The sequence below is a fragment of the Carlito syrichta genome, unplaced genomic scaffold (assembly GCF_000164805.1).
Source record: "Carlito syrichta isolate Samal-C Ts95f unplaced genomic scaffold, Tarsius_syrichta-2.0.1 Scaffold120494, whole genome shotgun sequence".
Lineage (NCBI taxonomy): Eukaryota > Metazoa > Chordata > Mammalia > Primates > Tarsiidae > Carlito > Carlito syrichta.
Window position 1 is genome coordinate 426,828 of NW_007064590.1, and position 27,870 is coordinate 454,697.

General features: G+C 42.0%; 1 pseudogene; it reads right to left on the reverse strand.

Moving 5' to 3' along the window:
• Nucleotides 1-3,899: 3,899 nt before the first annotated feature.
• The window catches only part of LOC103249446, a 53,197-nt pseudogene continuing 29,226 nt past the window's right edge, over nucleotides 3,900-27,870 (reverse strand).

Genomic DNA, 27,870 nt, shown 5'->3' on the forward strand with positions numbered 1-27,870 from the left:
AAAGACCATGAATAACCAAAATAATCCTTAGCAAAAGAAACAAAGCAGGAGGTATCACACTTCCAGACTTTAAACTTTACTATAAGGCTACAGTAATCAAAACAGCCTGGTACTGGTACAAGATCAGGCATATAGACCAATGGAACAGGATAGAGATTCTAGAAGCAAAACCTCCAACAACAACCACTGGGGAGAAAAGAACCTATTCAGTGAATGATGCTGGGTTAACTGACTGATCAAATATGGAAGATTGAAATAGGATCCCTACCTATTACAATACACAAAAATTAACTTTAAATGGATCAAAGACCTAAACATAAAACCTCAAACTATAAGAATCTTAGAAATGCAGGAGACACCCTTATGGAAATTGGAACTGGCAACCAATTCCTGATCAAATCCCTAAGTGCCCATACCATAAGAAATAACATAGACAAGTGGGACTTCATCAAACTCACAAGCTTCTGCAAAGCAAAAGAAACCCTCAAGAGAGCAGGGAGACAACCCACAGAATGGAAAAAAATATTTGCCAACTGTATATCTGACAAAGGTCTAGGATCTACAAGGAACTCAAATGCACCGAAAAAAACAAAACAAAACAAAAAAACAGCCCCATTAAAAAGTAGGCAAAAGACATGAATAGACACTTCTCAAAAGAAGATATACGGGCAGACAACAAACACATGAAAAAGTGCTTAGCCTCACTCATCATCAGAGAAATGCAAATCAAAACCACACTGAGATACCACCTCACCCCAGTAAGAATGGCCATCATTAATAAAACAAACAACAACAGATGCTGGTAAGGATGCAGAGAAAAAGGAATGCTTCTATGCTGCTGGTGGGAATGCAACCTAGTGTAACCTCTTTGGAAGACAGTGTGATGATTTCTGAAAGAACTGGAAATTGACCTTCCATATGACCCAGCAATTTCCCTATTGGGAATATACCTGGAGGAACTCAAATCAGTCTACAAAAAAGATCCCTACACACGCATGTTTATTGCAGCTCTTATTCACAATAGCAAAAACATGGAATCATGCATGCTGTCCATCAAAGTTGGACTGGATAAAAAAAAAAAGTGGTACGTATTCACAATGGAACATTATGCAGCCATAAAGAGGGACAAAGATATGAACTTCACGGCAATTTGTATGGATTTAGAGTCTATCATACTCAGTGATCTATCACAGAAACCAAGAGCAGAGTACCATATGTTCTCACTCATAAGCAGACCTTGAACAATTATCATAATACTATAAGAAAGGGATTGGCAGTAGTGGGAAACTGCCAGGGGAGGGGGGTTGGGATTGGCAGTTGAGGGAAAGTGCCAGGGGAGGGAGGGGCACGCCTCATTAGCAAGGCTGCCTGCATAATGAACATTTGTATGCCTAACCCTGAATTGTACCCCACAGCTTTAGGGAAAAAAAAGTGATTTATTTTGGTTTTAGTGCCAAATTTTAAAACACCAAATTTTAAGCATTTGGGTTAGATGTAACATGCCTATGTCTGAAATTAAGTATGAAGAGGGGAGCTCAATTATAATGGCCTTTGGAGTAAGAATGAAGAGGGCAAACATGGTAAAGAAAAGGCAAAACTTGTTGGTAATTGCAACTCACACACAAGGGAGAGCATTCACAGTGATAACTCAGGGACAAGGTGGAAAGTGTATTCTGCACAGCGACCTGTGTGCTGAGAAGGGAGGGGGAACCCATTTGCAGGCCAAGAAAGACCTGGACAAAATTATGCGTTTTGGGGGAAATAATTTGTGCTGAAGCAATGAGCACTTTCTAGAGAGCTATTTGAGGAGGCAGATGTTTAGGTAATATATTGCTGCTTTGCATTTCTATAATACCTTCCATCTAAGAGCTGCAAAGTGTAACACAAACATTAACTAATAAATTAAGCCTTGTGACACCTCTGCATGATCGATAGACATAATAGCCATTTTTATAGTGTAGGAAAGGCAGCACCCTGCTCGAAAGTGCTGAAATCATTTACCCAAGGTCATGAAATGGGGAAACTGGCAAACTGTTTCAAAATGGAGCATCAATTCTCGCCATAGTTGCACACTGTGTTTTTTCTCACTTGGCAGGTCAGCAACTCCAAGACTGTGTTTCCTCCCGTGGGGTTTTAGTGAGAATGAAGGGGGTGCCAGGTATGCCCTGATTTCCAGTGCCTCACTTCAGAAAATAGCTCTTTGACTTTGGGATGGTTTGAAAATAGTAGGTCTTGAATCATAGCCTTAACTCCTTTCTCTCTGGTTTGCCCAGGAATTAATTTCTTCACTAATGCCAATCTCTTTCCTAGGATAACAGTGGCCTTTAGCACAGAAGTTTTGCATCCATGTTACTTAATCCAATTATGCAAAGGGCTTAAAATATTACAAGAATATCAAATAACACCAACACATCTATGTAGGCATTAATGTAATTATTTTAATTGCCATATTAATTTCTGAAAAGCCCATAAAAATGTCATTGAAAACAGTGTGACATCTCTACGAGAGACAGTGCCAAGTCAATAACAGAATCTAACTGTTTTTGTTTTGTTTTTTAGCTTTGGCCAAATGTCACTGTATATCTTCCTAAATGTTACTTCTCTCTATTATTATAAGCTTGGCTTAAGTAACAACCTGTAGTGATATTGTCCCTTTTTCCTTCTTCCTCTCTAATAACCACGTTTTCTCCAGTAGAATAATCAGCAGAGGAAAAACAAAGCAAAGAAATCCAGTATAAAAGCCCTATTGCTTATAATCCCACTTGGAAAGAAAATGGACACTTCTGTTGACGAAGTTATAATGATGTCTACCTTGGTACCTGTTTTCAAACTTCTTAGAGAGGAACTTGTTCACCTCTAAGTCACTCATGTTCCTAATTTCCATTCATGTTTTTCTACAGAAATAAATAGAAGGATTCAATTTTTGGTTTTTTTCAGAGTTGGGGTCCCACCATGTCACCCAGGCTGAAGTGCAATGGCCCATTGCGGCTCATCACAACCTCGACCTCCTGGGCTCAGGTGATCCTCCCATTTTAGCCACCCAAGTAGCTGGAACTATAGGCACACACCATTATGACCAGCTAATTTTCTGATTTTTTTTTTCTTGGTAGAAATGAGGTCTTGCTATGTTGCCTGGGCAGGTCTTGACCTTCTGGGCTCAAGCAATCCTCCAAGCTCAGACTCCCAGATTGCTAGGATTACAAGTGTGAGCCACTGCACCCAGTCAAAGGACTTTTTTTTATGAAGGCATAATTTACTTGTTACTGCCATTCAGCTATCAACTATGTTTCTTCTCCAGAGCCTGTCCTGTGAGAGCAGTAGCACTCACATCAGATAAAATGGTTACTAATGACACTGACAAGTTGCATTTCTAGAACTTTGCATTGTCCAGCATTCACCCACCCATTCCTCCCCATTCCCTCATCCTCACAGCACTCCAAATACAGTCATGACAGGGGTGCTGTTAGGTGGCCTGGTCCTGAGGCCACAGAGCCAGAGGGCAAATGGCTCCTGATCTCCTCAGTGCCCAGTGGAAGCCACATGCGTGTGGAGTCCAGCAACGGTGGGTACAAATCCCAGCCCCAGAAACTTTTCATCTGGGAAAAATCCTGTCGCACCTTGAGAAGACATGGGTGCTTATCCAAATGGGGGCATGTGTATGTGTAGGGGGAAGGGCAATGAATGCCCCTAGTTTACAGGGAAATAGCCCACCTTAAGAGATTCTGATGCAGCCTTCGGGGAGGCTGGCTGAAACCATGCTCAGAGACTACTCAGCTTATTAAAAGCATAGTTTGTCTTAGAGTTGGATGTGAATAAATTTTTGTGCACAGTCCAAATCTAACACTGGTGGGCAAATCGCCAAAGAGAAAGAAGTGAAGATAGCAGAAACATCCTCTTGGTTAATCCGCAGCCAGAGCTGCTGCCACAGAAAAGTTGGGCTTTGGCTCTCGGGGCTCCACAGTTTCCTCTGAACTCTCTTGTCCATCAAGGTTGATGAACTTAAAGGAAGAGAGAGAGATTGTGTGACAGGAGAGAAGTCATTCAATGCCCACGCTCCGGAGTGGGGATGGGATTGTTTCTCAGCCTGGGACTCTGCGGTTGTCTTTGGAACCTGGGTCGGTCCTAGTCAGCCCTTGCTTGTGTCACTCTGGAGGAACCCAGGTCCCCTGAAGTAGCATCTCTGCTGCTGGCAACTCATTACTAAGACTTTTAGGGAAAAAGCCCTGGGCAAACTCCTACTGCAAGCTTTGAAGCAGTCATAACCACAACAACAAAACCCAGAGAGCACAAAACTAGTCTTTCTGATCTTCCACAGAATTATTTTGTGATGAAAAAAAACTATTTCCTAATCATCTGAGTCCCTGTTTGACTGAAAACGGGCAAGGCCGGATGGTTTTGCAAGAACAGAGGAAGATCCTTGGCTATCAATTCAGGTGAGGTTCTCACTTAGCTAAAATACAATCGAATTGTTATTTTGATGTTGATTTCAGGCATTTCTTGCTAACGTTGGAGCAATAAAATATTGTCTCTTTGTATTATCATTAACATTGCAGGCCAGGCTCGGCGGCTCAGCTTGTAATCCCAGCACTTTGGGAGGCCAGGCGAATGGACTGCCTGAGCCCACGGGTTCAAGATCCACCCGGGCAACTTGGCGAGACCTCGTCTCTACAATAAATCAACAATTAGCTGGATATGGTAGCACGTGCCTATAGTTCCGGCTACTCGGAAGGCTGAGGCAGAAGGATCGCCGGAGCACAGCAGGTGGAGGCTGCGGTGGCTAGGAGCGGCCACTGCACTCCAGTCTGGGCGACAGAGTGAGACTCCAACTCAAAAAAGAAAAAAAAACTGCAAACCACATAAACTAATACAGGTCAATGGAAAAGGAATTGACTAAAAGGATTTTAATGCTGCATGATCACGAGAGCTGGTCAAAACAGGAAAATGGGAAGAAACTAGAGGACACAAAGTTAGCACAAAGATAGCAGAGCTGTCAACAGCTGGCTTAAGCTGCATCTGTGGAAGCATATCCCTTTGCATGTGCTTGAGTCCATCTATTCCCCAAATGCCACCCTTCAGCTTCCATCTTGAGATGCCTCCAAAGCAGAAAGGGTTTTCAGATGCTGGACAAATACTACAGATGTCAACTGTCACATATCACATTTTTGTTGCCTAGGAAATTCTCATCACAATATGCAACTTATTCTGATCTCTCTCTCTCTCTCTCTGTCTCTGTCTCTCCCTCCCTCTCCCTCTCTCTTCCCTTAGCCTCCTTCCCTACCCTATATATGAGGGGGGACCCCCTGAAACAGAACTTATTTATACAAAATGTGGATTTATTCTCCTATGTGTAAACTTCAGTTGCCTTCCATGTCCTCTCTGTTTATTGCACTACACATGTGGAGATGCTTCTTCCACTGCTCAAAACAGTTTTTGAACTCGTCACTTTTGAGCCCTTTTAGTGCTTCTGCCATTTTTTGTTTCACCTGTTCCACAGTGGCAAAACATTTCCCTTTGAGGACTTGTTTCATCCAGGGAAACAAAAAATGAAGCCACTTGGTGCAAGATCAGATGAATAGGGAGGGTGAGCCTGGGGCTCATGCTGCTTTTGGTCAAAAACTGCTGAACACTCAGTGTGGTGTGGGCAGGTGCATTGTTATGGTAGAAGAACCAGTCACCTGTTTGCCACAACTTGGGATGTTTCTCAAGAACACAGCCTCTCACAACAACACTAGCTGGTACATCGATGCTGATGGGTTCCTGGAACACTTACCTAGCAGGGGAAGCCTGTACTACCATGGGCCTGCTCTCCAAAAAAGAAAAATTAGATAATTTTAGGTTTTTGGTGTTACCTCCTCTTATATCGTTGTTAAAGAAAAAATAAAAACCTTGACCACAATATTTTTTATTGTGGTAAAATATGTATAACATGAAGTTTATCATTATTATCATTTTTTTTTTTTTTTTTGAGTTGGAGTCTCACTCTGTCACTCAGACTGGATTGCAGTAGCCGCTCCCGGCCACCACAGCCTCGCCTGCTGGGCTCCGGCGATCCTTCTGCCTCAGCCTTCCAAGTAACTGGAACTACAGGCGCGCGCTACCACGCCTGGCTAATTTTTTTGATTTATTGTAGAGATGAGGTCTCGCCAAGTTGCCCAGGTGGGTCTTGAACCCGCAGGCTCAGGCAATCCACTCACCTCAGCCTCCCAAAGGCACGGGATTACAGGCTGAGCCACCGAGCCCGGCTCATTATTATCATTTTTAAGTGTACAATTCAGTGGCATTAAGTCTATTCCCAATGTTGTGTAGCCATCTCTACAGCAAGCTAATTTCAGAAGAGTTTTTTTTTCATGTGGGCAGTGGGGACTGGAGGTCATTCTGTGGAAGCTGAAATGGAGAGTGACTCATTATCAGGGAAGATGCCATGTAGAGAGTAGGGCCCCTTTCTTGACCACGGTTGCTTATCTGCATGTAGTTGTTGGTTTGTGTTGACAAGCAGACTGTCCCTGGGAGGAAGCCTTTGGTTCAAGCATGACCAGTTAGCACTGAGATCCCTTTTCAGGCTCTGTTAGTTGCTTTATAAATACCTCCCCAGCGCAAAGCCAGGAAGTTGAATGCATTCCTAATAAATGAAATAGAATCCAGCGTAATTAACTTGGTAACTAGTAAATCATTTACTTTATTTGCCAATGTGTTATCTGTAATGACGTCTAGACATATTCATCACGCTTGCAAACCATCTAAGAAGAGAGCCTGCACTATCGTCACAATTCTGACGACACTGACTTTACATGAGAGCCCCAGCCACCAATGTTCCTGGGCAGGCGGGAAGTTGCTGCCACTGCACATCGCACAATACAGCATTGTTGACAACCGCCATGCAATTGATTCCTGTTCCTAAGCTTTTGGAATTTTAAAAGCTAAGTGTTTTAGATCCCTGCCATCAATAATGTCATTGAGATTATTATGGTTGTTGACATTTCCTGACCACATTAGACAAATTATCTGCCCAGAAAGATGATTTTATAATTCAACAGTTTTCATAGGCATTTCATTCTAAATTCAGGGGTACATATGCAGGTTTGTTACACGGGTATATTGCTTGTTGGTGAGTTTTGGGCTTCTGCTGAACACATCACCCGCATAGTGAACATGGTACTGAGGCAGGGTAGCTAGCACAGGTTAGACATAGATAGATACATTTCTTATAGATAGACTTTTAGGAAGCATTCAGACTTTTTTTTACTACTAGTACTACTACTATTATTATTTTACCACAGGCCAAGCTGATAGCCTACCCCATCCCCTCAGCATATCAAAGAAAATCCCCTTAGATGTAAGACTAGAACAATTAAACCTTTCAATTCATGGTTTAGTGTAATAATTTTTAAAAATCTTCCAGGTTCCCCACCAAAGGTGGAAGACCACCCCTTAACAACCAAAGTCATAGAAATGATAATAAAACCATCTTTTAGCTTATGAACTTGTGGATTGGAAACATCTGGCAGGTCTCCTGCAAAAGACAATGTGGCCTGGAAAAGACCACTCATCCTCCCACTCCTTCCATCAGAAGTGGAGAGACTGAGTGTGTGGATTGCCTGAGCCCATGGGTTTGAGAACCGCCTGGGCAGCGAGACCTCATCTCTACAATAAATAAAAAAATCAGCCGGGTGTGGTAGCGCACGCCTGTAATTCCGGCTACTTGGAAGGCTGAGGCGGAAGGATCGCTGGAGCCCAGCAGCTCGAGGCTGCGGTGGCCAGGAGCGGACACTGCACTCCAGTCTGGGCGACAGAGTGAGACTCCAACTCCAAAAAAAAAAAAAAGAAGTGGAGAGACGTCAGTCTCTCGGGAGTGGCAGTTACCTGTGTCCCACCCTCTTTAGCATATCAATTGTTGTGAAAATATATCTTAGTTAAGAGCAAAAGTGCAGTATTTCTTTTTTAAGGGAAAGACTTGCACGTGCCAGGACATTCTAGTATAAAACTTTCACCTGCCCTTTCTTTTCTCTGTTCTCACTAATAAACTTTGTTTTAAAATGTCGCTAGCCAATCTAAAATTCATTTTAAGTTTGTGTCAAGGATTTCACGAGTTTTGTGCCTCACCCCTCCCGGCATCAGTACCCCACAAATAGTTTTTCAACCCTTTTTGCCTTCCTCCCTAACTCCCCCTCTTTGGGCATCCCCAGAGTTTTCATACAAGTGTTTTAAACAGAAAAATCACAACTGGTGTGAGGGTGGGAAAGATTGTCTCAGAGAACCTTGATTCAATGACACTTGCATAATATGAAAGAGAAAGCAGAGTTACACAAAAAGGCTAAAAAGTTTTCATCCATTGTGTCCTGTTTAATGAAAGGGGGAAGTAAGACTGGGTGGTCAGCCACATGATCTCCCTAGAAGAGTGTGAGTTCTGTGTCTGATACATTTCTATCCTGAATGCACTGCGGTACCAGGAGGGAAGTGTATACTGGTGACTGAGTTTGGTTTAGGTTGGCACTAGGTTGTTGGAGGACGGGAGATGGCCTGTAACCCTGAGTTGAGACTGGGTTCTAATCTAAGGCTTTAGCAGATTCCTTCCCCTGGAGGAAGCACCTGCCTGCTGCCATTCAGAAGCAATGAGTATGCTTCTCTTCCAGCTCACTGTTTGATGACCGTGTCATTACCCTGAGTTCTCTTCCTATTTTCTTCTTTGCTGAGTGAGAATTGACTACAGAGTGGAATTGGCAATTTTAAGGAGCTTTGAAACGGGAATATTTTATGTCTTCTTACTATCTATGGTGAATGGCTGGTAAACAAAATTACAGAGGGCTTAAGTCACAGATGAACTCAGTTTCTGGTGCTGGTATCTCCCCAAATTGTCTGCCTTCTCCTTTCTAGGCTCTTACTCAGGAAGGTACAGAATTGCAAGTTGATGAGTTACCATGGCAACCCCCAATATGTTATCTTGTAAATGTTCCAGACCTACAGAGCCTAATTTGATTGTAGGCATGTTAATTAATGACTTCTCTGTTTTGTATAATAACATGTTTTTAAAATTAATGAATTGTAAACAGAAGAAGGTAAATTGCTTTTGATGAAAAGATAGCTTATTTAGTGATGCTGCTTCAATTTATGTTGCTCCAACGGCAGAGTATTATTTTAACCCAAACCTATACCCCTCAAAGACTGATACTTGCTTCTGCCCTAGGGAGCCTGGGGTGGGAACCTCATCAGTAGGAAAATCTACTAGAGTTGGCCTAGCCACGTCAGTGTCTGAGACTGGCTCTTGCTGTTGGCTCAGGATGCCATGGATGATTAGTAAATAATGATGAATTACCTCAAGGAAGAAGCTCAGCTGAATGTGTAATACGCCTTGTGAGGGAAACATTAGGGACAATGCACAGATCTCTTCTATTCTGTTTGCTCTTGATTCACAAGCATATTTGCATATTACATGAGTTAGTACATGGAAAGCACTTTGAAAAGAGCCTGGCAGATTGCGCGCGCTCAGTAAGTTTTTGTCATCATTGTTTGCATTTCTCTGTTGATTCCCCATAATACACAGGCCTTGAGCATCTTGGGCACCTCAACATGCATGACTTGCATCATTCTCACTGCTCTGTTCGGGTCACACTCTTGACTTTTTTTTGCTGTGAGACCTTGATTCAAGCATTCCACATTCCCTTCACCTTTAAGTTTGGATACTTTTGAAGAGATTTCTGTTTTAAAGGAATTTAGGAAGAAGGGTTTCGTAGCATATTGGGTTGCAATTTTGTTTGGTTGTTAAGGTGAACATAACGTAGAGTGTGCAAGTCATGATTAGAGGAGTCTTCACTAAACCATAAAAGCAATAAAGAAGTTGCATCATACTGTCTTTAGCTTCTTGAATTCTTTTTCTCTAGTGCTCTCCAGAGCCACTTGCATGTGTCCCACCACCTCCATCCAATAACGGCTTGAGGCCAGGTGCAGTGGCTCATGCCTATGATCCTAGCTCTTTGGGAGGCCGATGCAGGAGGATTGCTTGAGCTCAGGGGTTCGAGACCAGCCTGGGCAACATAGTGAAATCTCGTTTCCACACAAAATAAAAAATAAATTAGCTGGGCATGGTGGTGCACACCTGTAGTCCTAACTACTTGTGATGCTGAGGTGGAAGGATCTCCTGAGCCCAGGAGGTCCAGCCTGGGAAACAGAGTGAGACACCAACTCAAAAAAAGAAAAAAGAAAACTGGAAGGTCAGGCAATTCTGAGAGGGATTTAGATTCTGAGAGGAATAAATGTTAAAACAACCAACAACAGCAATTCACTTGGCTGTTCTCTTGCAGCACCAATAGGAATAACCACTTAAAAACAGATATCCATGTCACATATAGTTCTGGGGAATGGCTCCTCCATCCCGCTCTGCCCTCTGGTTTCTAGTATCTCCTCCACCCCAACAACTCACAGCAGCTTACCCCCTTTCCTCACAAATCTCTATTACTCCCCCAAAAGAGTAGAGTAGTCTCAATCCCTTCCTCTGACTCACAATTTGGTTATTGTCTTGGTGTAAGACTGGTAAGCCAGTCTCTGTTGATATTTTCCACTTCTTGGCTGTTGTAAGCTCTGGAGGCACATAGTGATGAGTCAAAAAACATCAAATGATAGGGGCACCCCGATCCCAGACCACTCTCCCCACTTAAGGGAGTTGCAGCTAAGGTAAACATTCTTTTTCTTAGAGTCATCAGCCTAACTTCATCTCAGAGACAGAATATTTCTTCCATTGCCATGACTTTTGGGTTTCTCGTATGATAGAACATGCCCCACTACTTGGCCGTTTTCTGCCCCGAACCTACTGCCTCTTGAGAGAACCACTTAGTCATCAATGGTCATTCTCCTTTTAGTTCCTGGGCAGGATGGAACTTGCAGTTATTCAAACTATTATATCCCCTAAAGGTGGTCATAGTGTGAGAGGGAGGTGGTGGAATGATTCAAGAAGGGAATTACCAATTCATTTCATCACTGTGCTAGAAGCAAAAATAACCCTATTGACCTCTACTTGGGAGGTCTATGGACTCTGTGGTGGTGACAACAGGGCACTCTGGGGATAAAGGACCATACACATAACAGGTGCTCACTGAATGTTTTCTTCAAGAGGAGTGACTCAACTACCTCCTTGATGTTTCATTGCTCCTTAGTTTCTCCAGGAAAGGGAATAGGGGGAAAAAAAAGAAAAGAAAAAAGGAAGGCAAATTCTTTTCACTGACTTTTTAAATCAATGGGATGTTTATTTCATTGAACACTTTTGATACACATTAATGCTTTAATCATGGCAATGAACATAATGCATTTAAAAATTGTCCTACTCTTATGTTTGTCTTCATTGTTAACAGAATGATTTTTATCATAATTTTGGAACATGAGCCGATAGAGAAAGCTACAAAGTGTCTCTTGCTCACATGTAAAGGCTGGGGGTATGAGAAGTCACCCATTTTAAAATAAAATATATTCAATCTGTGATCTGGTCTATGTCTCAGTAGTTATCAGAAAGTGTTTACTCAAGGTGTCTCTGATTTTGGTAACTTAGAAAAGGCACCAAATAAAAACTGACCCCAAACTTCATTATTCAAGAATCTTGCAACCAAAGCTGACTGTGTTAGTGGCTATGTTGCTCCTATATGGGCCTACATGAAAATTATGTGGATGAATAAAGCAAGACAACTGCACAGAAAGCTCACAATGACTCCCCACCTATGCCTCTCTGCTCAGCCCCATCCATTCTTGTCGATGGATTCCTTCTACAGGCTCCAGCCCAGACTTATCCATAGATACTTACCCACAACCATAGCCACATCTGTGTGTGGGAAGGCAATCCTGCCATTCCTACCACCCCTATACCAGCCTGTGGTCAGATGAGGGTTTGAGACAGCCTGCCAGACCTTCCTCTTCAAGATCTGTTCCATATGGAAACTGACGAGGACCAGGGACAAGGGCATCAGATTCCTAGCCCTTGTCAACTTAGAACGAAGCAGCAAAAAAAGTTGGTAGTTCCCCCGAGACAGAGTGGCAGATGGAGCCATTTTATTCCTTAATTACCATAACAGCTGTAAGCAATCTCTCTCACCACCCCCATAATCTTACCAACAACACTGGCAAGTTCTACTTGTGTTTGTTAGCTGTTTATGCTGTGTGTTTCAAAGAGTTGATAACATATATTTTGTTCCCATACACAGAGCATGCTTAATCTGCATATTCTTTAAAAACTCTATTTGACAGATGTTCTGCAGATGCAGAATCATCTTCTGGTATTAAACCATATCCAAGAATTTTTCTGTCTTTATCACATCAAGATAAGGACGATTCATGAATATTTGGGGGCATGGTGGCTTAGAATTTTTCTGGTTTCTCCTAACTTGTTTATTTTTTGAAGGCAAGCTATAAATATTGGTGGCGACAAGGTACCGAATGGAATTACACTTTTATTTTCACTTCAGAAAGATAAGATTAATCCAGAGGACAGAAATCAGTTGAATTTCAAACTATCCAGTTCTTGGCTAGAGTTTTGAAAAGAGGTTTTGTTTGTTTGTTTGTTTTAAAAATAAACTTAAGTGGTACAAGTGGAGTTTTATTATATGTATATATTGAGAAGTGGTGAAGTCTAGGCTTTTAGTGCAACCACCATCTGAGTCATGTGCATTGTACATGGTAAGTAATTTCTCATTCCTCAATGCCCTCACACACTCTCAGACTTCTGAGTCTTCAGTGTCTATTATTCCATACTCTATGTTTATGTGTACACATTATTTAACTCTCACAAGTGAGAACATGCAGTATTTGATCTTCTGTTTCTGAGTTGTTTCACTTAAGATAATGGTCTCCAGTTTTATTCATGTCACTGCAAAAGACATGATTTCATTCTTTTTTGTAATGACTGAACAGTCTTTCCGTTGTCTGTAGATATACACTGGGGGTGCCAAAAAATGTATACACAAAAAACATACATATTTTAAGAGATGTTGTCTATGTATTGCTTTTCAAAGTTGAATTGAATTACAGAAGCAACGTGTAGTATGACATTCGCTGAAAAGCTGGCATTAGCCAAATGAATGCTAGCATCACCATGAAACAGGCAGGACAATCAAAAAAATGGTAGAAGCACAGCTGTCATTTGAGGAGCGCAAGACTATTTTGAAAGTGGTACCTGACTTAACACTCCTTGACCTTTACCTATAGGGGAGCTTAAAGGATGTAGTGAAAACTGCACTTGGGAAAGAAACTGAAACAACATGTGCAGCAATACAAGTAGACACTTGGGTCAACATTACTCAAGCAGCAGTGTCTGGATGCTGACGCATTTTGAGTACCTCTTGTAATTGCAGAAGTGAAATGCGACTTGTATTCATCTTTTATTATGGTATATATTGAGTGTTACAATTTTAATACAATTTTTTTCCTTTCTTAAAAAGTGTATACTTTTTTTGGCCTTACATTTAAGTCTTTAATCCATCTTGAATTGATTTATATATATGTTTTCTTTATCCAGTCATTCATTGATAAACACACATAGGTTGATTCCATATCTTTGCTATTGTGAATAGTGCTGCAATAAACATACGAGTGTGGATTTTTAAAAATATGATTTCATTTTCTTTGGGTAGATACCAGTTCTTTGAGAATTCTCCATATTTTTTTCCACAGAGGTTGTACTGATTTATATTTCCTCTTACAGTCTATTGGCATTCCTTTTTCTCCACATCTTTGCCAACATCTATTATTTTTTGACTTTTTAATAAGAACCATTCTGACTAATGTAAGAAAATATTTCATTTTTATTTCTCTGTTGATTAGTAATGTGGAACTTTTTTTTTCATATGCTTGTTGGCCATTTCTGTGCCTTGCTTTGAAAAATACCTGTTCACGTCCTTTGTCCACTTCTCAATGGATTTTTCTTTTTTTTTCCTTTTGAATTCATTGAGTTCTTTGAGATCCTTGTAGATTCTGGATATTAGTCCTTTGTTGTATGCATAGTTTGCAAACATTTTCTTCTCCTATTCTGTCTCTTGTCTGTTTACTCTGTTGATAATTTATTTTGCTGTGAAGAAGCCTTTCAGTTTAATCAAGTCCCATTTGTCTAAATTTGTTCTTGTTTGTGTTTTGAGGTCTTAGTCATGAATTCTTTGCCTAAATCAATGTCTGAAGAGTTTTCCCTAGGTTTTCTCCTAGTATTTTATAATTGCAGTCTTACGTTTAAGTCTTTGATCCATCTTGTTTTATATGATGAGAGATGGGATCCAGTTTTATTGTTCTCTTATGACAACACTGTTTTCCCAGCCCTATTTATTGAAAAGGGTGTCCTTTCCTCATTGCAAGGGGGGACCCAACAAACCAGAATTATCTTTTGGAGGGTGGCCCCTTATAGTACTAACTTCTCTTACTAGGTAAGTGCTCTAGGAACCCATTTGCATCAGTGTACTGGCTAGTGTTGTTGTGAGAGGCTGTGTTCAGTTTCAGTGAAGTTTTTTATTTTTATTTTTTGGAGAGTCTTTCCAGCATTTGCCCATTTCTTGATGGGCGATTTAAACGTGACCTGCCCACATCGTGCTGAGTGGTCAGCAGTTTTTGACCAAAAATGGCATGACCCTCTCATGCCCCACTCTCCCTATTCACCCCATCTCACCTCAAGCAATTTTTTTTGGTTGTTTCCATGAAAAACATCTTCAAAGGCAAATGTTATACCCATGTGGAAGAGGTGAAACAATGAATGGCAGAAGCACTAAAAGGCATCAAAACGGATAACTTCAAAACTGTTTTGAGCAGTAGAAAAAGCATACTGAAAGGTGTATTGCATCAAACGGAGAGTATTTTGAAGGTACTCTCCTTCAAAGTTTAAATACGTAATAATAAATACACATTTTTTATAAGTAAGTTCAGGTTTTGGCGGTTCCCCCCTCATATATGTTTTTGTAGACTTTGTCAAAAATCATTTGGTTGTAGATATGTGGCTTTATTTCTGAGTTCTATATTCTGTTTCATCGAGCTATATGTCCGTTTTTATATCAGCACCATGCTGTTTCATTTACTATAGCCTGTTAACACAATTTGAAGTCTGCTTTGTTCTTTTTTGTTTGATATTGCTTTGGTCATTTGGGCTCCTTTTTATTTCCATGTGAATTTTCAGATTCTTTTTCTGTTAAAAAATGAGTTTGGCATTTTGATGGGATTGAATTGAATCTATAGATCACTTTGGGCAGTATGGTCATTTTGATGATATTAATTCTTCCAATACATAAGAATGAGATGTTTTTACATGTGTTCATGTCATCAATTTCTTCCATCAGTATTTTGTAGTTTTACTTGTAAAGATTTTTCATTTCCTTGGTTAAATATAGTCCTGGGTATTTTGGGGGTGGGGGAGATAGTTATTATAAATGGAATTGCTTTCTTGATTTGGTTCTCAGCTTGATCATTATTGATATTTAGAAATACTACTGATTTTTGTTTGTTGATTTTGTATCCTGGCATCTTACTGAGTTCGTTTACCAAATCTAAGAGTTTTCTGGAGAAGTCTTTAGAGTTTTTTAGGTTTAAGATCATAATGTCAGTGAACAAAGAGAATTTGACTTCCTCTTTTCTGATCTGGATGCTTTTTACTGTATTTCTTTCTCTAGCCTGATTGCTCTGACTCAGATTTCCAGTATTACATTGCATGTAAATGGTAAAAGTAAGCATCCTTGTCTTGTTCAGTTCTAAGGGGGCTTGCTGTCAACTTGTTCCTATTCAGTATGATGTTGTCTATGGGTTTGTCATATAAGACCTTAGTTGTATTGACATAACGTTCCTTCTGTTCCTTGTGTGCTGAGATCTTTCTTTCTTTCTTTCTTTCTTTCTTTCTTTCTTTCTTTTTACTGAAGTGAAGCTGAATTTTATCAAATTCTTTTTCTGCATATATTGAGATGATCATATGATTTTGTCCTTAGTTCAGTTTAGGTGATGAATCATATCTATTGATTTATATATGGTGACCCATCCTTGTATCCCTGGCATAAAAGCCACTTTATCATGATGTATTATATTTTTGATGTGCTGTTGGGTTTGATTTGCTTGTATTTTATTGAAGAATTTTGTATCTATGTTAATCAGGAATATTGGTCTGTAGTTTTTGTTGTTGTTGTATCCTTGTCTGGCTTTAGTATCAGGGTGATTCTGGCTTTGTAGAATGAGTAGAGAGGACTCCCTTCTCCTCAGCTTTTTTGCAAAAGTTTTAGGAGAATTGGTACAGTTCATCTTTGTATGTTTGGTAGAATTCAGCTGCAAATCCATCTGTTCCTGGGCTTTTTTATTTTGGGAGATTTTTATTGTTGTTGTTGTTGTATTATAGATACAATCTTACCACTTGATATTGATTTATTCAGATTTTCTATTTATCCCTGGTTCAGTCTTGGGATAGTGTATGTTTCCAGGAATTCATTCATTTTGTCTACATTTTCTAGTTTGTGAGTGTAGAGTTGTGCACAGTTGTCTCTGATCATCTTTTGTATTTCTGATGTATCAGTTGTAGTGTCTTCTTTTTCATTACTGCTCATGTTTATTTGAATCTTCTCTCTCCGTGATTAGTTTAGCTGCAATTTATCAACTTTTTGATCTTTTCAAAGAACTAACTTTTTATTTAATCCTTTGCACGTTAAAAAAAAATCTCAATTTCCTTTAGCTCTTCTCTGCTTTTTGTTATTTATTTTCTTCTGCTAGTTTTGGGTTTGGTTTGTTCTTGTAGTTCCTTGAGGTGTGATGTTATGTTGTCAGTTTGTGACCTTTCTACTTTGGGATGTAGGAATTTAATGCCATACACTTCCCTTATACTGCCTTTGCTATATCCCAGAGTTTTTGTTATGTTGTATTCCTAATTTCATTTGTTTCAATAATTTTAAAAATTTCTATCTTAATTTTGTCATTGCCTCTAAGATAATTCAGGAGAATGTTTAATTTTCATGTATTTGTATAGTTTCAAGAGTTCCTCTTGGTGTTGATTTCTACTTTTATTCCATTGTGGTCAGAGAAGATACTTGATATAATTTTCATTTGTAAAATTATTGAGATTAGTTTCATGATCTAACATATGGTCTATCTTGGAGAATGTTTATGCACTGATGAGAAAAAATATATATTCTGCAGTTGTTGATAGAATGCTCTGCAAATGTCTGTTAGGTCCATTTGGTCTAAAGTTCAATTTAGTCCATGCTGGGCTTGGTGGCTCAGCCTGTAATCCCGCGCCTTTGGGAGGCTGAGGTGAGTGGATTGCCTGAGCCCGCGGGTTCAAGACCTGCCTGGGCAGTGAGACCTTATCTTTACAATAAATCAAAAAATCAGCCGGGCGTGGTAGCGCGTGCCTGTAATTACGGCTACTTGGAAGGCTGAGACGGAAGGATCACCGGAGCCCAGCAGGTCGAGGCTGCGGTGACCCGGAGCAGCCACTGCACTCCAGTCTGGGTGACAGAGTGAGACTCCAACTCAAAAAAAAAAAAAATTTAGTTCAATATTTATCTGTTGATTTTCTGTCCTGATGCTCTATCTAGTGCTATGAGTGGAGTGTTAAAATTCCCTACTAATATATTGCCATCTATCTCATTCTTTAGGTCTGGTACTATTTGTTTTATGAATCTGGGTGCTCAGGTGTTGGGTGCATATATATTTATAACTGTTATATCTTCTTGTTGAATTTATCCCTTTATCATTAAATAATAACATTCCTTGTCTTTTTTTAACTGTTTTTATTTAAAGTCTGCTTTATCTGTTGCAAGTTATAGCTACTCCTGCTTGCTTCTGGTTTCTGTTTGCAAAGAATCCACTCCTTTACCTTCAGTCTTTAAGTGTCGTTACCTACCAGAAGGTGAGTTTCCTGCAAGCACCATACAGTTGATTCATGGTTTGTTTGTTTGTTTGTTTGAGTTGTAGTCTCCCTCTGTCGCCCAGACTGGAGTGCAGTGGTCGCTCCCGGTCACCGCAGCCTCGCCTGTTGGGCTCCGGCGATCCTTCCGCCTCAGCCTTCCGAGTAGCCGGAATTACAGGCGCCTGCTACCACGCCCGGCTGATTTTTTAAAATTTTATTGTAGAGATGAGGTCTCACCTGCCCAGGCGGGTCTTGAACCCGCGGGCTCAGGCAATCCACTCACCTCAGCCTCCCAAAGGCGTGGGATTACAGGCTGAGCCACCGAGCCCGGCTGGTTTGTTTGTTTTTTCCATCAATTCTGCCAATCTATATCTTTTAAGTAAAGCTGGGTTAATATTGAGGTTTATTTCCTGTCATACTGGTAATTGTTACCTAGTTGTTTTGTAGATTTTTGTTGTTTTTTCTGTTTGTCTTTGTGGTTAGGAGAGTTTCTGCCATGTTGCTATTTGACTTCTTTCTCTTCCTCCTTTGTATAATTGCTTTAAAGACCTGTGAGTTTTGTATGTTCATGAGTTTTTATGATGGAAAATTTTGATTTTTTGTTTTCATGTTTAGGTCTCCTTTGAGCATTTCTTGTAGGACCTTGTCTAGTGGTGATGATTCCCTCTGTGTTTGCTTACTGGGAAAGACTTTATTTCTCCTTCATTCATGAAGCTTATTCTTACAGAATACAAAGCTTAAGATTGGCAGTTGTTTTTTTTCTTTAAGCACTTTGAAAGTAGAATCCCAATCTCTCTGACTTGTAATGTTTCTGCTGAGAAGTCCACTGTAAATCTGATGAGGTTTCCTTTATAGGTGCCTAGACACTTTTATCTTGCTGATTTTATTGAATTTTTTATTAAATTTATTGATTTTATTGTGGAGGATTTTTTGCCTTCACATTGACTTTAGACAGTTTGATATGTCATGGTAAAGTCCATCTTGCAATGTATTTGACTGCTGTTGATTTGGGCCTCTTGTATCTGGATGTCTAAGCCTCTTGTTAGACTAGGGAAATTTTTGTCAATTTTGTTGCTTCTCCCTTGGGAATACATATTACTTGTAAGTTCAATCTCTTTATGTAATTATACTTCTCAGAGGCTTTGTTCATTCTTTTTAAAAATTCTTTTTTCTCTATCTTTGTTTGACTGGATTAATTCAAAAGGCCTGTCTTCAAGTTCTGAAAGTCTCTCTTCTGCTTGGTCTAATCTATTGTTGAGCTTTCAACTGTATTTTGTAATTCCTCCAATATATTTTTCATTTACAAAAGTTCTATTTTTATCAAAGATTTCTGTCTACTTGATAAATTTCTCATTCATATCTCGAATTGATTTTCTGATTTCTTTATATTGGTTTTTAGATTTTCATGCCTTTCATTGGGTTTATAATAAAAATCAATATTTTGAATTCTTTATCTGTCACTTCAAAAATGTATTTTTGGTTAGTAATCATTGCTAGAGAATTACCTTTAAGAGTGTCATAACACCTTACTTTTTCATATTTCTAGTATTATTACACTGATTCACTTGCATTGGAATTTCTTATTTGTTAAGTTACGTTTGTTGAGCTATGACTTTTTAGTTTTTTCTTAATGATGCTGAGTAGGACCGTTTGGCTTTGCTTCTGGATGTGTTCAGTGGCAAGACTTGTATGACTTCCTTGGTTATAAATAGCCTTAGTGTGGTGCCTTCCTCACATCAGTTGCAGTAGTGGCATACCAGAAGGTGAGTGAGCTTGCAGCCTCCTAGGTAGCTGAAGTGGTGTGGGCGACGGTGGTAGTAAGAGCTCATGAGAAATTTGCTGTGGTCCCAAGAGCTGTGCACTGTGTCAGCAGATGCAATGGACCATGCAGGTTGACCTCCAGCTAGTAGATGGCGCTCTCATGTGAGAACTCACGGTGGTGGCGGCAGTAAGGTTTGTCCTTGACCTCTGCCAACCTGGAGATGTACTTGGGCGGTGGAACACTCCGAAGCATGGTCCCGTGATCTGTCTTGGAGGCAGCAGGGCAAACTGGGCAGGGCGGGGCCAGGCAAGCCCGCAGACCCAGAGGTGAGCACAAGCGCTGGCCGTGATGGGCCTGGAACGCTGTCCTCAGCCCTGGGGAAACGCCCCGGTGAGGAGGGGAGCCGGGCCCCCGGCAGCGGCTGCTGCCATCGCTGGCCCTGCGCTGGGAAAGGGCGGCCGGCTTGCGCCCAGACTCCAGGCCCAGCAGATGCCCCAGACCCGGCAGATGCCCCAGACCCGGCAGATGTTCCAGACCCGGCAGATGCTCCAGGCTCGGTAGATGCTCCAGGCAGATGCTCCACACCCCGCAGATGCTCCAGACCCAGCAGATGCTCCACTCCAGCAGGCTCCGGCCCTCGCCCAGCGCTGGCAGCTGAGTCGCATGGAGTTCTCTCTCATTTGAGGAAACCACCCCAGGTTAAAACCACACACTCTCGGGCAAATGCCCTCCTGCTCCAGCCTCACAAATGGGAGGTGCCCAATTTCAGCAGCCATGGCTGGAGGCCACACCACACTTAGTTTCCAGTTCTGGCCAGGGGGCCCTTCCCTCATTCAAAACCAGACACCAGCTCCTGGCCCCAGAGTCTCCAAACCAGTCCACTACCCCATTCGCTGGCTGTTCCCATGCAGCCTGCTGTGAGCTAGGATCAGGAATGGCTTCCTGATCTAGGTGTCCAGATCTGAGTGCCCTGGTTGCTCCCCAGATGAGATCCAGGGCTTGGGAGGGTCAAGGTGCTCCCCTACAGACTGAACTGCGTGGTTCCCATGCCCATGTTCATCACCAAAACACTCTCCCTTCTCCTGCACTGGAGATTGACTCCTGGTTTTCACCCAAACCCTGCCTCGTGGGCAACTGCCCACCTTGTTTTTCCCAGTATCTGAAGTTGTCTTTCATTTTTTGGTTGAACTTTGGTCTCCCCTTCCTCCTCCTCCTCCCCCGCTTCTCTTCCCCTTTCTCCCCTCCCCCTGTCCTCTTCCTCCTTTTCTTCTTCTTCTTTTTGGCTGAGTACAGGGAACTTTGTTGATGGTACATAATGAGGTGGGGCTCCCTAGGCCCCTTGTATTCTTCAGGGGTCTAGCATGTATACTGTGAGGAGGGGAGAGTCTCAGGGAGATTGGGGACAATGTGGCAAGGACTCCCCAGCAACCAAGGGCCTCTCTCTTCCTGCTGTGTTCTCACTGTGACTGGTGGTCTGGGGGCTTTTACTCCCTGGAGGTCAAGTGGACCATGAGGTCCGCCACTCTATTGCTATAGCCAACTTCACTGTCATACCAAGAGATAAACTTGAAAAAGTGGGTCATTGGGGACAATGGTGGAAGAGCGGGTGTCAATGTTAAAGTCAGAGGACACAGCTTGGTGCTCAGTGTAGTGCAGGGTGCCCTTGAGGGGGCCCTCTGATGCTTGCTTCACCACCTTCTTGATGTCATGTTTGGCGGGTTTCTCCAGATGGCAGGTCCACAACTGACACACTGACAGTGGAGATATGGAAGTTCATGGCTGTGAGCTTCCTTTTCATCTCTGGGATGACCTTGACCACAGCCCTGGCAGTACTGGTGGATGAAGGAATGATGTTCTGGAGAGCCCTGCAGCTGTCCCACCATAGCTTCCCAAAGGGCCATCCATGGTCTTCTGAGAGGCAATGATGGCATAGACAGTGGTCATGAGTCCCTCCACGATGCCAAGATTTTCGTGGATGACTTTGGCCAGGGGGGCTAAGCAGTTGGTATTGCAAGAGGCATTGCTGATGGTCATGAGGTTGTTTCGATACTTCTCGTGGTTCATGTCCATCATAAATGTGAGGGTATCAGTGGAGAGGGCAGAGATGATGACTCTTTGGCACCCCCTTAAGTGAGCTCCAGCCTTCTCTAAGGTAGTGAAGACGCTGGTAATTCTACCACATAATCAGCGCTGGCGTTGTACCATTTGATTTTGGTGGGATCTTGTTCCTGGAAGTTGGTGGTGGGATTTCCATTGATGACAAGCATCCTTTTCTCAGCCTTGATGGTGCTGTGGAACTTGCCATGGGTGAAGTCATACTGGAATATATAGACCATGTAGTTAAGATCAATGAAGGGGTCATTGATAGCGACAATATCTACTTGGTCAGAGTTAAAAGCAGCTCTGGTGACCAGGCACCCAAAAGGCCAAATTCGTTTACTCTAGCCTTAATTTTTGCCATGGTGTCTCAGGGATGTGGCTGGTGCTGCATGAGAGATGCGGCTGCCCATCAAATGGGAGGAGCAGAGAACCGAGTGTTACTTCTTAGGTAAAAGTTCACAGTGTGGATCTCTACACAGTATTTTGCTGTTTTCAGTTGGGTGAGGCACACTGGCAAACCCTCTATTCCAACTTCTTGGGGGCAAAAATGAAGGAAAGTTTTTAAGGGTAGTTTGTGGTTTAAGTTGATATTCCCTCTGTAGTTTCATTCTAGCTATTTGAAAATGCAGAAGTACATATGTGTAAGATCATTTATTATATCATGCATAATATATAAAATGCAGATAACTGGATGAGGCAGCTCACCAAATGGTACCTGGCATGTAATAGGCATTAAATGAATATCTGATGAATGAACAAACCAAGAAAATGTGTTCTCCCTAATGGAGCCATATCTACTTCCTGTAGCCAAAGAAGTACAGGAATCTGTGGGAGGTAATACCAAATGTTTGCCAAATATGGCTTGGGGAAGCAGGTCACCAAGATGGAGAGTATTCTACGATATGTTGAAAACAGTGAAAATATACCTTATTAATTTGAAAATTGCTTATGAAGCAACTGAAATCAGCCACAAAAGTATTGCTTGTATGGATTTTAGCTTTTTTCCCATCAACCCTAAGTTGGCTAGAACCTGAGTCACTCAAGCCACTGTTGGAGATAGCCAGAGTTGACTGGCTGGTGTTGAATTTAGTCCTAAGAGCTTCCTCATCATCCTCCTCCAGGCTAAGTATAAGGAAAGCAAATATAAGGTACATGTAATCTGGATTCCACTTACCTTACTGCTTGAGACCACTACAGAAGGCACCAGGAATGTGGATGAGAGGTTTGCAATTGCAGACAACAATCTCCAGATATTTAAAGATGAGGGAAGGAAGTGAAAGCCTGTGGAAGGGTGGGCTTCCAGATAAAACAGATCTCCCCCTGCAAGGAACCCTGTGAGGCAATCAAAAGTAATAATAATAGCCAATATCTGCCGGACTGTGGTTCAGCCTGTAACCCCGTACTTTGGAAGGCCGAGGTGAGTGGATTGCCTGAGCTCACAGGTTCAAGACCCACCTGGGTAACTTGGCGAGACCTCATCTCTAAAATTAGCCAGGTGTGGTAGCGCACACTTGTAATTCTGGCTACTTGGAAGGCTGAGGCAGAAGGATCGCCGGAGGCCAGCAGGTCGAGGCTGCAGTGGCTGGAAGTGGCCACTGCACTCCAGTCTGGGGGACAGAGTGAGATTCCAACTCAAATAATAATAATAGCCAATATCCATGAAACTCTTGTCAAGTGCCAAACACCGGATGATCTCATAATCCTCGTAGCAAAGGGGGAGGTAAGTACTGCTCATACCTTCATTTTACATTTGAGGGAACCAAAACACAGAATGACAAAGGCACTTGCTCAGGTGATGCCATCAGTGAGAGGCAGAGCTGTATTTCCAAGCCAAATGGCCAGATTTCAAACTGAGGTATTAGTACTTTAGTAAAGTGCCTTTGTATAAATAAGTAGCTCCTATGATCTTACCTACCATGATTGCAATCTTCACTACTTCAAGCACTTCTGAGCATACCCCAGCATAGGGTTCACCTGTAACTAACTGCATCATGTTGAGACAATCCCAGACCCTTGAAAATCCAGGACAGCCCCTCCATGATCCTTGTTCTCCCTGCATGAACCGTTTGCATCTCCAGGCTTTCTCCCACTGTGACCCCTTATGTTTGTCAACCTTTTGCCCCTGCACACACCAGAGTGCCCCTCCTTCCTGAACTGCCTTCTTCCTTGTTCAGATCTACCCCTCCTTTAAGACCCATCAAGCTTTCCATGGCCAGTCTAATACCAGCAATGACAATGCTGTACACATCCATCCCCTCAGTCGACAAACATTTATCAGTAGGTTTTCAGCATCAAGTTACAGAAAATCCATCTTAAATTGGATTTAGCAACAATGAAATGGTTGGTTCACATTCTCGGAAGTCCATAGAGAGGACCAGCATTTAGATTGCCTAGTCCAGAAATTTTAGTTCTGTTTTTCTGCATATTCATTTTTAAAGTTTGGTGGGGTTTGTTTGTTTGTTGAGTCCAAGTCGTACTCTATTGTCCAGGCTGGACTGCAATGGCACGCTCATGGCCACCCCTGTTATGTTTTTTCAAAAATAAAGTTGTGAGTTTGTCCTTCTCTTCATCCTCACTCTTGTAGAAAGGTGGAATAGACAGTCAGTTTTGGAAGGAGATAGACTTACCCAGAAGCCTCAAACAAGCTTCTCATTGGTGTGACATGAGTGACATGCCTAGTTCTGAACCAATCACCAGCAAGTAGGATGCAATTAACCCAATGTATCATACCCATCCTTGGAGCCAGGAGTGTGGTTGGCAAATATACAAGGGAAGATTCCCCAAAACATAATTTATTTGTAGACAATTGTGTATTTATTCTTACATAGTTAAATTCCAGTCACCTTCAAAGTACTCTCCATTTGATGGAAAGCACCTATCAAGATACTGTTTCCACTGCTCAAAACAGTTTTTGAACTTGTCAATTTTGAAGCCTTTTAGCGCTTCTGCCATTTTTAAATTTCACCTCCTCCACCTCAGCAAAACGTTTCCCTTTGAGGACTCTTTTTCATCTAGGGATACAAAAAAAGTTGCTTGGGGTGAGGTTGGGTTTTGGTCAAAAACTGCTGAACACTCGGCACAGTGTAGGCAGGTGAGTTTGTCAATCACCGTCATGAAATGGGCAAAGGCATGGAGAGAATCTAAAAAAAGAATTCCCTGAAGCTGAATGCAGTCTCTCACAACAACGCTGGCTGGCACACTGTTGCCGAGGTCACTTACCTGGCGGAGGAAGCCTGTACTACAAGGGGTCCACCCTCCAAAAGATAATTCTGGTTTTTTGGGGTCCCCTCCTAACAGCACTGAAGTCCTGTTCGGAAGTTCTGAAATAACATGACTCATAGTTTGTAACTCATACATGTACATGTATTTAATTCTTACCAAACAGGGAAATGCTCCACAAAACTAATTATTTTTGTTGGTATTGATATGTGCACATTCACTAACATTCTCTACATTTCTATTCACTGTGGACAATGAAGGGCCTAAAGAAAAAGGAGCCATGGGTCACCTTATTTTTCCCTTTCATGATTTCAGTATAAGTGATCAAATAATACAAGGAAGTCACATGAGAAAGAAAGGCTGTAGTGAGATTTCTTAGTCAGGTGTGTTTCTTAGAACACCATTGCTTTCTTTCTGTGTCCAAGCAAGTTCTGGTTGGAATGGAAGGCATGGCCAGTTAGCCATGGCTGTCAGCACCCACACCTACTCCATCTTTAACATGTTGATCACAGAATTCTAGTCCATGAGAGTCCTGCAGGACTGAAAGTGAGTGCAAGGTAGGCATGTTATGGAAGCTGCAAATAGGGTGGCTAGAACAGGGATGTGCATACTATGCCTGTCTTATCTGTCCCATCAGACTTCCAAATCACCAGTTCAAAGATAAGATCATTAAGAATTTCAAGATGGTGATAGCAGGATTTTACCCAAGCCTAGGCTCTTCAGTGCATAAAGCCCTGTGTGACTGCAGAGGTCACAAGTCTGTGAAGCTGGCCCTGGATGGGTACTTTGTTAAAATCAGGATTCTGTTAGAAAAGAGGGAATGGAGACTAGATTTCCAATCCATCTTCTCCACCATTGGCACTGTCATTTCTGATGAGGGATCAGGGGCCCACGCATGTCATCCATTTTGTTGTTGTAAAGATGACTGATATTCACATCAGTCTATAAAACCAGCACATGACCACTCTTCCCAGTCTCATACTGGTAACCTGGAACATGAGAATCAAGTCCCAGTGGCCTGTCACTGTGCAGAAATCTGTGCTTCTGGACAGTAAAGCAATTGGAATTCTACGTGTTCAGAGATACTGCCTAATGATTTCTAGGGAGAACCATTTAGTATGGCTTTGTTTATTCAATTTATTACTGCTCTGAAGGCTAGGAGTTGTGCATACAAGGAAAATAGATTCAAATAGTACATCCAGGGTCAGCCATGGTGTCTCATGCCTGTAATTCCAGCATTTTGGGAGGCCAAGGTGAGCAGATTGCTTGAGCCCAGGAGTTCAAGACCAGCCTGGGCAACATTGTGAGACCTCATCTCTACAAAATGTCAAAAAAATTAGCTGTGTGTGGTAGCGCATGCCTGTAGCCTCAGCTACTTCAGTCACTGTGGTGGGTGACCTCCTGATCCCAGAATGTCAAGGCTGCCATGAGCCATGATTATTGTGATTGTGCCACTGCAGTTCAGCCTGGGCAACAGAGTGAGATGCTGACTCAAAAAACAAAATAAAAAACCAGATAGTACATCCAGGGAAACCAGTAAAAGTCCCTTAAAGGGGAGCCAGATACCTACTGTTTGCATTGCTTAGTCTCAATTTTGAAACATGCTCACGTTCTCAACACCTGGGCCTTAAAGCTGGAGATTTTGCCTCCTCTTCTCCACACTCATAAGCCTTGCAGGACATGGCTGTAGGAATGTATTTCAGAAAATGACCCTCAGATATTGGGAAGTAAATGATGAATGAGCAGACATTATTTGGACAATGCAGTTTTCAGGCAGGGGCTGTAGGAGAATATATTTCCGGGTGCTTCTGTTGGTATTTAACTTGAAGATTGTATATACGGTAAATCAGGAGGGCCAGTAATACAGTGCATAGGAGGAGGTTTATGTATGGTTCTGACAATGCACCACGGCTGCCTTGGTGAAGAGGGTGTGGATTTATGGTCACACACTTGCAGGTGGTGACAGCTAATACGCAGTGTGGTTCTCTATCTATACCTGGGAGTATTTATGTTTTAGTTCATCCTGAGGTAAAGGAAAAGTATAAGGTAAACTGTGGACTTTTGGACACCAGAGATGCAGCCTGGGCGGCAACTGCCTAGCTGGAAAGGATGAAGAACAAGCTTAATAGAACACACTTGCTCATGGTTCTTTCCAAGGCTCGGTTTCTTGGTGGCAGTATCATCCAGGAGGTGGGTTTTTGCATCCTCATTTTCTCTGTATGGCAAGGCCAACTTAGCCCATGGGCACAGAAGGCGCAGTGCCAGGGCCCACATCACATTTGGGGGCCCACAAAGATTTTTTTTTTTTGAGTCGTGGTCTCACGCTACCGCCCAGGCTGGAGCGCAGTGGCATGATCACGGTGCACGGCAGTGTCAACCTCCTGAGCTCAGGTGATCTTTCCACCTCAGCATCCTGAGTAGTTGGGCCTAGAGACATGCACCACCACAGCTGGCTAATTTTTTCCTTTTTTGTAGAGACGAGGTCTTGCTATTTTGTCCAGGCTGGTCTTGAACTCCTGGGCTCAAGCAGTCTGCCTGCCTCAGCCTCCCAAAGTGCTGGGATTACAAGCATGAGCTACCATGCCCAGCCTAAGATGTTTTCATTTTAATTTCTTTTAAAATCAGATTAAAAATGAATATAATGATAATGAATATATAATGATCGATCCAGCAGAGATTATACTTGTCTTTACCCCCAGTGAAATCATAAAATATTTTAAATATATATAAATTTTTGAGTTAGAGTCTCACTCTGTCACCAAGGCTGGAGTGCAGTGGCATGGCCTCAGCTCACCACAGCCTCAACCTCCTGAGCTCAGGTGATCCTCCTGCCTCAGGCTCCCAAGTAACTGGGACTACGGGTGTGTGCCACCATGCCTGTCCCATTTATTTTTATTTTTTGTAGAAACGCAGTTTCAGTGTGTTGCCTTGGTTGGCCATGAACTCCTGGGTTCAAGCA